A 9,818-nucleotide genomic window follows, 5' to 3' on the forward strand; every position below is an offset into this window, starting at 1 on the left:
GCTAGCGAGTCGGGAAGCCACCAGTGGACTTGTAAGGACCTACCGCATCGAAGAAGCGATATGACCTCCTTGAGTCAGCCTCGTGGCCTGAGTGGCTCTGCCCTGACATGACCTGAGGTAAACACCTTAAATTGACCTCAACAAAAACAAAGCGTAAACTATTCGACGCGTTTGAGCATGCAAAACTCTTGGCTCTGTAACCAGTTAAGGTGAAACTGTTTACCAAAAACCGATCCCTCGACTTGAAGCACTTATACTGACCTCAGAGTTTATCGGTGGACCTGAGACATTCAACTCGGGTACCAGTTACTGCATCTCATACGACGCACGCGCTCAGTTTTATCCGCAAGGCGCTAGCTCAATTAGGGGCAAAAAGACGGAGAGGGGTCGTAATCGCCCCCCCCCCCCTCGGCCGGGGTATATGCAATAAACCCAAAATTCCGTTGAATGTTAAGCACTGAAGTGATATATTATGATGCGAGAAGGTATAGGCAAAATCAATTATGCACACGAGCGGATGTGGATTAAACTGTGTTTGAGGTATGCCTTTTTTATTACACATTCGATTTGCTTTAGTTATTGGTAAGAACAGATACAACCAAGAAGAGCGCCCCTGAAGAAAAGGTGGCGCACCGGACGGGTGCGATTTTAAGGTCCAAGGTCAGTCGGGGACCTCTAAGTTCGGATCAAGCGCTGCATGTTAGGGTTAAAACTTAATAAAAAATGGGAGCAAACAAGCATCCCGATTTTGGCAGCATCGTCATGCTTTGTCACGGCACTCATCCACTCCCTCGGCCGAAATATTAGTTCCTTTTTGTATGAGTTCTGGCATAATCCCGCGCTGCATGTTGTTTGCCATGAAAAAAGCATGTTCAGCTACGTTCTACGCAGTACGCACTAACCTAACCAACATCCCATCATCCACCACTAGCCACCATCCCGTTCTGTGATCCGTTCCACCCCACACGAATCAGCCGAGATACTAGTCAGTCGGGCTAGCGCTATCCTCCCCTCCTTTCCTGACTGCACAGCGCTAAAACCCAGAGCCGAGACTTCCCGAGCGCGACCTCTGACCCCACGCGGTCCGAAGGGTCGGCCGATGCCTAAGGGCGCGCCGCGCACCGGCCACCCGGATAGCCTCTGCCGAGTCTCCCTTCCATACACCGTTTACTAACGCGCTCGATTCATTCATGATTCTGTGTTTCCGCGTCCCTCTCGCTAGGTGGCACCATGGATGTCATAGGCGATCCCAGGAAGATTGCGGCCAGAATACCCCAAACGGCAGAAAATGAGGTTTTTGGTGGATATCTCGGAAAGTATTTGGCATACAACGATGAAATTTCACAGTCTCGTGGTAAATGTGCATACACATAATCCGGGTTGATACTTATGCATTTAAACATTATATAGGACCAGATATGTCCGAAAAAGCAAAACCAACAAGACTTTTACTGGAGAGCCGTACACAGTGGGCCCTCTCAGGCACACAGAGGGCCCTCTCAGGCTCACAGAGGGCCCTCTCAGGCACACAGAGGCAGACTGGTTTTTGATCACCTTTTTTGGATCGATTCAATCATTGATTCATTTGATTTTTGTTTGATTCAATCACCGTTTGATGCCTCCAAAAAAATTGGTGAATTAATTCCTTTTGATTCAGAGAATCAAAAAACAATAAAAGGAATGATTCACGTTTGATTCAGCCACATTTTTTTTTTGAATGAGTCTTTTGATTTAATCAAAAAATAAAATATACAAAATATCAGGGATAGTATTGTATTTGTTGTGTTCTTTTTGTTGTCATGTAATGGCAGTAGTGTTAATATTTGTTGATAATGAACTATGTTCGTTCACTTCAATTTTCTTTAAAGTTCATGAATCATTAATTTTTTGATTCAATCAACCCTGATTCCCAATGCGTTTGATTCAATCATGGCTTGTGAATCAAACAATCCTGACGGTGAATCAAACCTTTTTGATTCAACAAATTTTGTTTGATTCAATCCAATCGATTCAATCACAGATGAATCAAACACCAGTCTGCACAGAGGGTCCTCTCAGGTACACAGAGGGCCCTCTCAGGCAAACAGAGGGCCCTCTCAGGTACACAGAGAGTCCTTTCAGGTACACAGAGGGCCCTCTCAGGCACACAGAGGGCCCTCTCAGTCTCACAGAGGGTCCTCTGAGATACACAGAGAGGTCCCCTGAGATACACAGAGGGCCCTTTCAGGTACACAGAGGGCCCTCTCAGGTACACAGAGGGTCCTTTCAGACGCACAGAGGGCCCTCTCAAACACACAGAGGGCCCTCTCAGGTATACAGGGGGGGCCTCCCAGTCACACAAAGGGCCCGCTAAGACCAGCAGAGGGCCCCTTAAGACGGACAGAAGACCCTCTGAGGTACGAGGGTCAATTTCAGGCCACAAGGTATCCTATGAGGTCACCAGACGGCCCTCTTAGATCAAAAATGGTCCCTGGAGGTCACCAGAGGGCCCTCTGAGGTGAACAAAGGACCCTCTCAGCCACCTCTCAAAGAGGGCCCTCGGAGATCGAAGAGATCAAAGATATCAAAGAGGGCCCTCTAAGGCGGATGGAGGGCCTTCAAAGGCCACAATGCCCTCTGAGGCCACTGGAGGGCTTTCTGAGGTGATATAAGGCTATGTCAGGCCACTATGGGCTCTATGAGGTCATCAGGCACTCTGAGGAAAAAGATGGCCCTCTGAGGCGAACAAAGGGCTCTTTAGGACAATCAGAGGACTTTTTTGGCCAACTACGGGTCTTATGAGGCCAACAAATTGGGCCCTTTGGGACACAAACAGGGCCTCTCAGGCACCCGGAGAGACCTCTTTTCTAAGGCAAACAGGGGGTCACCTTACATGATATGAGGGCTACTTTAGGCCACCAGGGGCCTCATGTATTAGACCAACATACGGCCACCTGAAGGCCACCTGAGGACCTTTTGAGATAAAAAGGGCCCCTAATGAGAAAACAGAGGGCCCATTCAGGTACGCAGAAGGCCCATGGGGCCACTAGAGGGCCCTTTGATACCAGTGATGGTCTTCAGAGGTCATCAGAGGGTCCCTCTGACTTTTGAGGGTAACAGAGGGTAATAGGGCTGACGTGTTCCGAGCTGTCGCAAAAAAATCGATGTGGTGGCACCCACGCCACCCTCGGCCGGCCAGGGTCCTTCTAACCAGGGATGCGGAGCCGTGGAAATTTCAAACGGCTGGTTAGGCGGCACGGGTGGACATCGATAGCAGCGCCTCTAGCGGTCACTAGGGAAAGCTGGGCTGTAGGCGACGAAATACCGGCTGAGTTGTTGCACGTTGAATAGGTTTATAGACAGCCGTCTTGTAAAAAAGTTGAACTTTTGCCTTCAATATTTCTAGAGGCAATTTTAGAAGTGATCTTCACATCTTGCAAAACCGTTTAGATTATTGTATTCACTTCAAGCCTTCCTTATTGTTCTTGACGATGATGCTGGAACTATTTATAATTAGTGTTTCTAATTACGGAGCGAGCGAAGCGAGCGTAGTCTTTCCTTAGATTAACGGAAATTTCTGAGTATGAGCGGCCGGCCGGCCGGCCGGCCGTGGTCACGCTTTTGCGAGGCTTATATCTCAGCAACCACTTGACCGATTTACACGCGGTAATTTTTGTAGGGTAGCTTCATTCCTTCTACCAAGTATTGGACTATTCCCGATGCATGTGGGTGACCCCTTATGCACGTGCCACGTGCAAAACGAAGAGGTGTCAGTTTTGTAATTGTTGCAATATCTCGGTAACTACCTGGCCGATTGCGCTGAAAGTTGGCATGTAGGTAGGCACCCACTAGGCACTGCATATACATGTGCCAGAGTTGGGGTGCTGCTGCACGTGCGCACGTGCAGGGGTCGTTTCCAGATCTCGGGAACGGCTGGACCGATTGCGCTCAAATTTGGTACACGGTTAGGGACCGGTTAGTAGGGTGCCGTGCACAAGTCAGTTGGGACCCATTTTGCACGTGCGCACGTGCAGGGTGCCGCTTCCAGATCTCGAGAACGGCTGGGCCGATTGTGCCCAAATTTGGCACATCGCTAGAGACCAGTTAGTAGGGTGCCGTGCACAAGTCAGTTGGAGGTACCCCCTCGCAATTTCGCACGTGCAAGGCCCACCCTCTCGCTCGCTCCGTTAGTCGCCCCAAAAGGCGTTATACTGGTTTAGTAAAATAATGTATTGTGCAAACGATGGAAAAACATAAAAGGAAGATTTTAAATGCAGTTTTATCTAACAATTAATGGTAGAATCTTTACACAGCAAGGAAAAGTTGCATGCTAACTGATAATTCAAAGCTCTTGGGTCCAGATGTTTTTTTTCTTTCCTTACGTCGCCCCAATGGCCGCGAATACACTTGTGATAACGCCTATCAGTCCAACTCCGGCTCCGGAGGCAAATCGGATCCGGCTCCGGCTCCGGCTCCGAGTAAAATGGTCCGGCTCCGGCGGCTCGGCTCCGGTTCCGGCTCCAGTACTCAGTACATCCTTTATACCAGTAAAACGCCTTTTGGGCGCAGTGGCGGCGGATTCGATTTTGGCGTGGGGGGGCAAGATCCCAGTCAAGATGATGTCATAGGCGGATCCAGAAAGACGTTTCCGACACTGTAGGGGACATACCCCCCGAAAAAGTGTCCCAAATCCAAAAACTCCTCGGATTCCGATTCCTTACGGATCTACTGCTGAACAGTATAAAGCAAAAAATAAAAAAAAAATCCTGATAAAAGTGTTATTATTAGGAAACATAAGGTACGCTTTGTCTATTTCGGGCGATGCAGGGGCCAGGGGAGGGAGAGTAAATATTTGCTTTAAATGCCCGCTCCCTGGATCCGCCAGTGGACGATGTAACGCTTTTCGTATTGCTGTATTAGAAGAAAAGTTTCAATGGGAAAAGTTGTGCCATAACCCGATCGCATATTAGATGTTGAAGAACGGTTCCAAACCTTTTGAAGTAGGCGAGCGCTTTCCTTCAATGAGGTAACTCGTTAGCATTTCCTCTGTTCATTTTACGTTCGATTTCCGTTTAACCTTCCTTTAAAAAGTATTTCTGAGACAGATATCAACTAGCTCACAGCGGGAGGAGGCCGCTCAAACATTCAGAGACAGTCGGTCGCATCTAAACCTATTGGGACAGCGATCCGCCAGAAACCCTCCCCAAGGCAGTAGCTCGCCAACTAAGCCCACCGAGAGTCGAGACGGGCTGTCTCGATGGGTTTATACAGTTAGCCTACAGCAAGGCTTAACTAAGGCCCAAATGCTCGTCAAGTTGGGAACGGAGGGCTGAGGTGAGGGAGCGTGGCGGTGGGCTGGGGTGAAGGAACGGTGGACTGAAACGAGAATCCAGAAGCTCTGGGTAGGGCGTTTCTTTGAGGGTGCGCTGACTGCGGTAAGGTCCAAATTATCACACCAAATTTTGCCACGACATCTACCGATTCAGGCACTCGAGAATCAGCGGCCAGTGATATCTGCAAGAGCATTTCCAACCCAGATTCAGCCTGGTGTCAGGGTGCCTCAGGTGGCTTTAATTAAAGTTGCACATACCTCAGTGCGTGCAGCCAGTCTGTCGCCGAAACCATTCGGAACAGACTTCAACAAAAAGTGAGACAAGGTTAGTGCTATCGTTATAAAAGTGCCATTATAGCCTTGGGCCCCGTTGGCTTGACCCACCGGAAGGTGGTAGTTATCGGACGCTGCGGGGCATACTCATTTTTCCAAAATGCCTCAGATTTCGCTTTCGTGTTCATAGGCGGCGGAACGGGGAGGGCACCGGGGCACCGTGCCCCCCTTTGATTTTGGCATTTTAACGTTAGCGCTATGGGCGTTGCATGGAAAGAATGGGACCAAAAGTCGGCAGGCCCTTAATTGAAGGTGTTCCGCCGCTACTGTTCGTGTTTGATGCTCTTTATTCTATAGTCAGCCTTTAGACAGAGGGGGGGCCCACTAATGATCAGTGCCCTAACCCTCAAAAGTTTCCAACACTAATTTTTACTTTTTTAATAGTGAAAACTGAAATAAAGCGGATACTGAACTGTGAACATCCAGTTTTTACACTGGCCCCACACAAGCCTCCGAATGCCCAAAGCAGATCTCTGATGACTGGCCTTTGGGTGTCATACCATACCGTGCATTGGTCAATGTCGTCAATGTGTACGACCTCGGCGTTTACCATATTATGCGCTGGAAACTGTTGCGCTCGAAGAAATCAGGGGAGTGGCTTATTATGAGCGCTCATCAGTCCTAACTACCCGCAAGCGAATGGCTAGCCATTCCGTCTCCGCTCGCTTGCGATTTGGCATTTATGTAGGTACAAAATAGAGGCAAACGACCACTGAAGGTATGAGTTGCGTCTCTTGCACACATCTATAAATCGAATCTGAAAAGACAAAAACAAAATGATATAAAGCGGAAATGGTTAGCATTTACACATATTCAAAAGGCACCGATTAGATTGACTTAGCAGATTGTTGAGCGTGTGGTGCAGAGCCAGCTGCTTGCCTACATGTCTCACAATCACCTCCTATCCTCATCCCAGCACGGCTTCCGTCCTCGTCATTCCACTGAAACCGCTCTACTATCTGTCACAAACCGTATCCTTTCCAACATGGATCATGGTCATATCTCACTCCTATGTCTCCTGGACCTTAGCAAATGTTTTGATGTCATCCCACATCATCTACTCCTTTCCAAGCTAGAACTGTACAACATAGATCCCACTTGGTTTTCCGCTTACCTTTCCGGTCATTCTCAGTCAGTCTCTATCTCCAGTCCTTCCGGTCGTAGAGTGGTTTCAAAGCCCCTTCCTAACACCATGGGAGTGTTCCAGGGATCCGTCCTCGGTCCTCTCCTGTTCACCATCTTCGCTAATGACCTCAGTCTGCACGCGCCGGACGCCCATGTGATCCAGTACGCTGACGATACCCAAATCCTAATATCCGACGTCAAATCCAATCTCCCATCCCTCATCCAACGCATGGAGACCATCCTTGCATCCCTGTCTTCATGGTTCCATGCTCATGGTCTGAAACTCAACGCTTCCAAAACTGAACTCCTTCTCCTTGGTACCAGACAGAACACCCGGCACCTCCCTCCTGTCAGCGTACGGATCGGTGGGGAGACCGTTCAGGAGAGCCGCACTGCTAAAAATCTCGGCGTTATTTTTGACAAACATCTGACTTGGGAAGCACACGTGACCGATATCGTTCACAAGTGCATCGGCATCCTGATCGGTCTCCGTCACCTGAGACATTTCCTCCCGCAGAGGGCTCTGCTCTCAATAGTTCAGAGTTTGGTGCTTTCGCGAGTATCTTACTGCATCTCAGTTTACGGGAACGGATCCGCGGCGAACGATGCTCGGATGCTCAAGGTTGTCAATTTTGCAGCGCGTGTAGTGACCGGTCTTAGGAAATTTGATCACATCTCTCGAGCGCGAAATCAGTTGTGTTTTATGGTGCCGCGGCAAATGCATGATTTGTATACCTTGACTGCAGCTCACAAGATACTTGTCAGTGGAGAGCCGTCCGAACTGGCCTCACTCTTCCAGTGCTTTTCCGACGCGCGCAATTGTGACCGGCCAACTAGACAGGACGGGCGTCTTCGGCCGCCGGCTTTCCGAACCGTGACCGGACAGCGATCTTTTAGTTACCGAGCTGTGACGCTTCTCAACCGCCTACCAATCGAGACCCGAGCTCTGGGCCCGTCTGCTTTTAAGCGCGCTGCCAAGTCGCTGGTACTGCAGTAGCTTTTACGACCGTGTGTGCATGAGCGGTGTGCGTGTATGTATGCTGTGTACATGTTGCGTGACATCCCTCCCACCTCATTGACACTTTGTTTTATCTATCTAACTTAAGGCACAGAATAGCCACAACCATGTGTGGAGTGTCTGTTGATGTAATACATACATACATACATACATACACCGTTGGACAAACTGTAGGAGCGCATAGCTGCAATATCAGGTTATGGAAATTTTCCTCATGTTTAGGGCACAATATGGAGGGGCAAGAATATACGTTAGCCCCTCCTCCAAAAGTTTCTTAGGGAACGATGCCTCCTCTGCCACCCCGTATCCGTCGCTCCTGAAGCGGTCACTGAAGGCCTGGGTTTCCGCTGCGTCACGTTGACGCTTATAAAGCCTCCAAAACTAGGTTGAAGATAGGAAAACTTCAAATGAACGTGAACGCTTGCCATTTAAGAAAGGCAACGTATGATAAAGTTATGGGCATCTGGTTACATCTTCAGATGATCGAACAGAATAATCAGGTACATGGTTTCTTGTCTAAGCTTTGTCACAAATTATGGGGGGGGCAAAAAGATACTTTTGCCCCCCCCACGAGTTTGCCAGGGGGGGCAGCTGCCCCCCCTGCCCCCCCCCCCGAATCCGCCGCCCCTGTTTGGGCGAAGAACGAGCGAGCGAGATAGTGAGCCCTGCACGTGCGGAAGGGCGAGAGGGTACTTCCAACGGGCTTGTGCAAAGCACCCTTCTAACCGGTCGCTAGCGGTGTACCACATTTGAACGCAATCTGCCCAGCCGTTCCTGAGATCTGGAAGCGGCATTCTGCACGTGCGCACGTGCAAACGGGGTCCAAACTAACTTTTGCACGGCACCCTACTAACCGGTCCCCAACAGCGTACCAAATTTGAGCGCAATCGGCCAAGCCGTTCTCGAGATCTGGAAGCGCCCCCTGCACGTGCGCACGTGCAGTAGCACCCTAACCACAACATATGGGAATGCCTAATCTGGTGGGCGCCTGCCTGTATGCGAAGTTTCAGCGAAATCGACCCATTTATTACCGAGTTATTGAAATGGGAACAAATTTGGCACCTCTTCTTTTTGCATTTTGCACATGCAGTGGGGGTCACTCACATAGATTAAAAGTATCCGACTTTTGGTAGAAGGGATGCAGCTACCCTACAAAAATTACCGCAAGACAATCGCCCAAGCGGCTGCTGAGATATGAGTCTCTTAACCCTCGCCCGTATTGGTGTTTTTCCAGCCGCGAACGTATAAGGGGGGGGGGTCCGTTGGACCCCCCCCCTTGCCGTTTCGCCCCTGATCGAGCTAGAGCTTCACGGAAAAAACGAGCGTGTTGCCCGTGACGAGAGGAAGCCGATGACACCCGATTTTAAGGTCCTAGGTCATTGGTTGACCTTGCAGGTCAGGTCAATGACCCCAAAGGCGGGAAAATCGGGCCCTGTTAGAACGTCGTAAAGTGTGGCTGCTATGGGGTTTTTCGGGGTGCTGATCACGAATATCATGTTAGTTTTGATCACAGATGATGTCTTCATGTATTTAGGCCAGGTCGGGTCAGGTCAGGTCAGGTCAACCAGTAAGGGTATTCGTAGTAGGTGGCAACCGCCTCTGACAGCTTCGTAACATGTTACGAAGGCACCAAAACTACTTCGTAAATGTTCATATGGTTGCTAAATTCGAATTCAGCTAAAAAAACTGGCCTAGAAACATGTAAAACTCGAAAAAGTGAACCGAGGTCATCAAAGGTCAATGACCTGACCTGACCTTCAGGTGACCTTGACACCCACCCTAATGCACGGGAGCAACATCATAGTCACATGTTTGAACGCTTGAAACCACGAAAAGACTGCAAACGCGCGGCTAATGCGAGCCGACATACGCCGAATCGCGATTCCAGCCAAACATGGTCTCGAAAAGTAGGTCACAGGTCAAAGGTCATTTGGGTCAGGGTCATGAAATTTTCAGGCTAGGTGTGAAATTGATTAACGCGAGGGTACTGAAAGTTTTGTCGCGATCGGCCGCTTTTTACGCGAGTTATTC

The sequence above is a fragment of the Amphibalanus amphitrite genome, unplaced genomic scaffold (assembly GCF_019059575.1).
Source record: "Amphibalanus amphitrite isolate SeventyFive unplaced genomic scaffold, NRLGWU_Aamphi_draft 000440F_arrow, whole genome shotgun sequence".
In the NCBI taxonomy this organism is placed as follows: domain Eukaryota; kingdom Metazoa; phylum Arthropoda; class Thecostraca; order Balanomorpha; family Balanidae; genus Amphibalanus; species Amphibalanus amphitrite.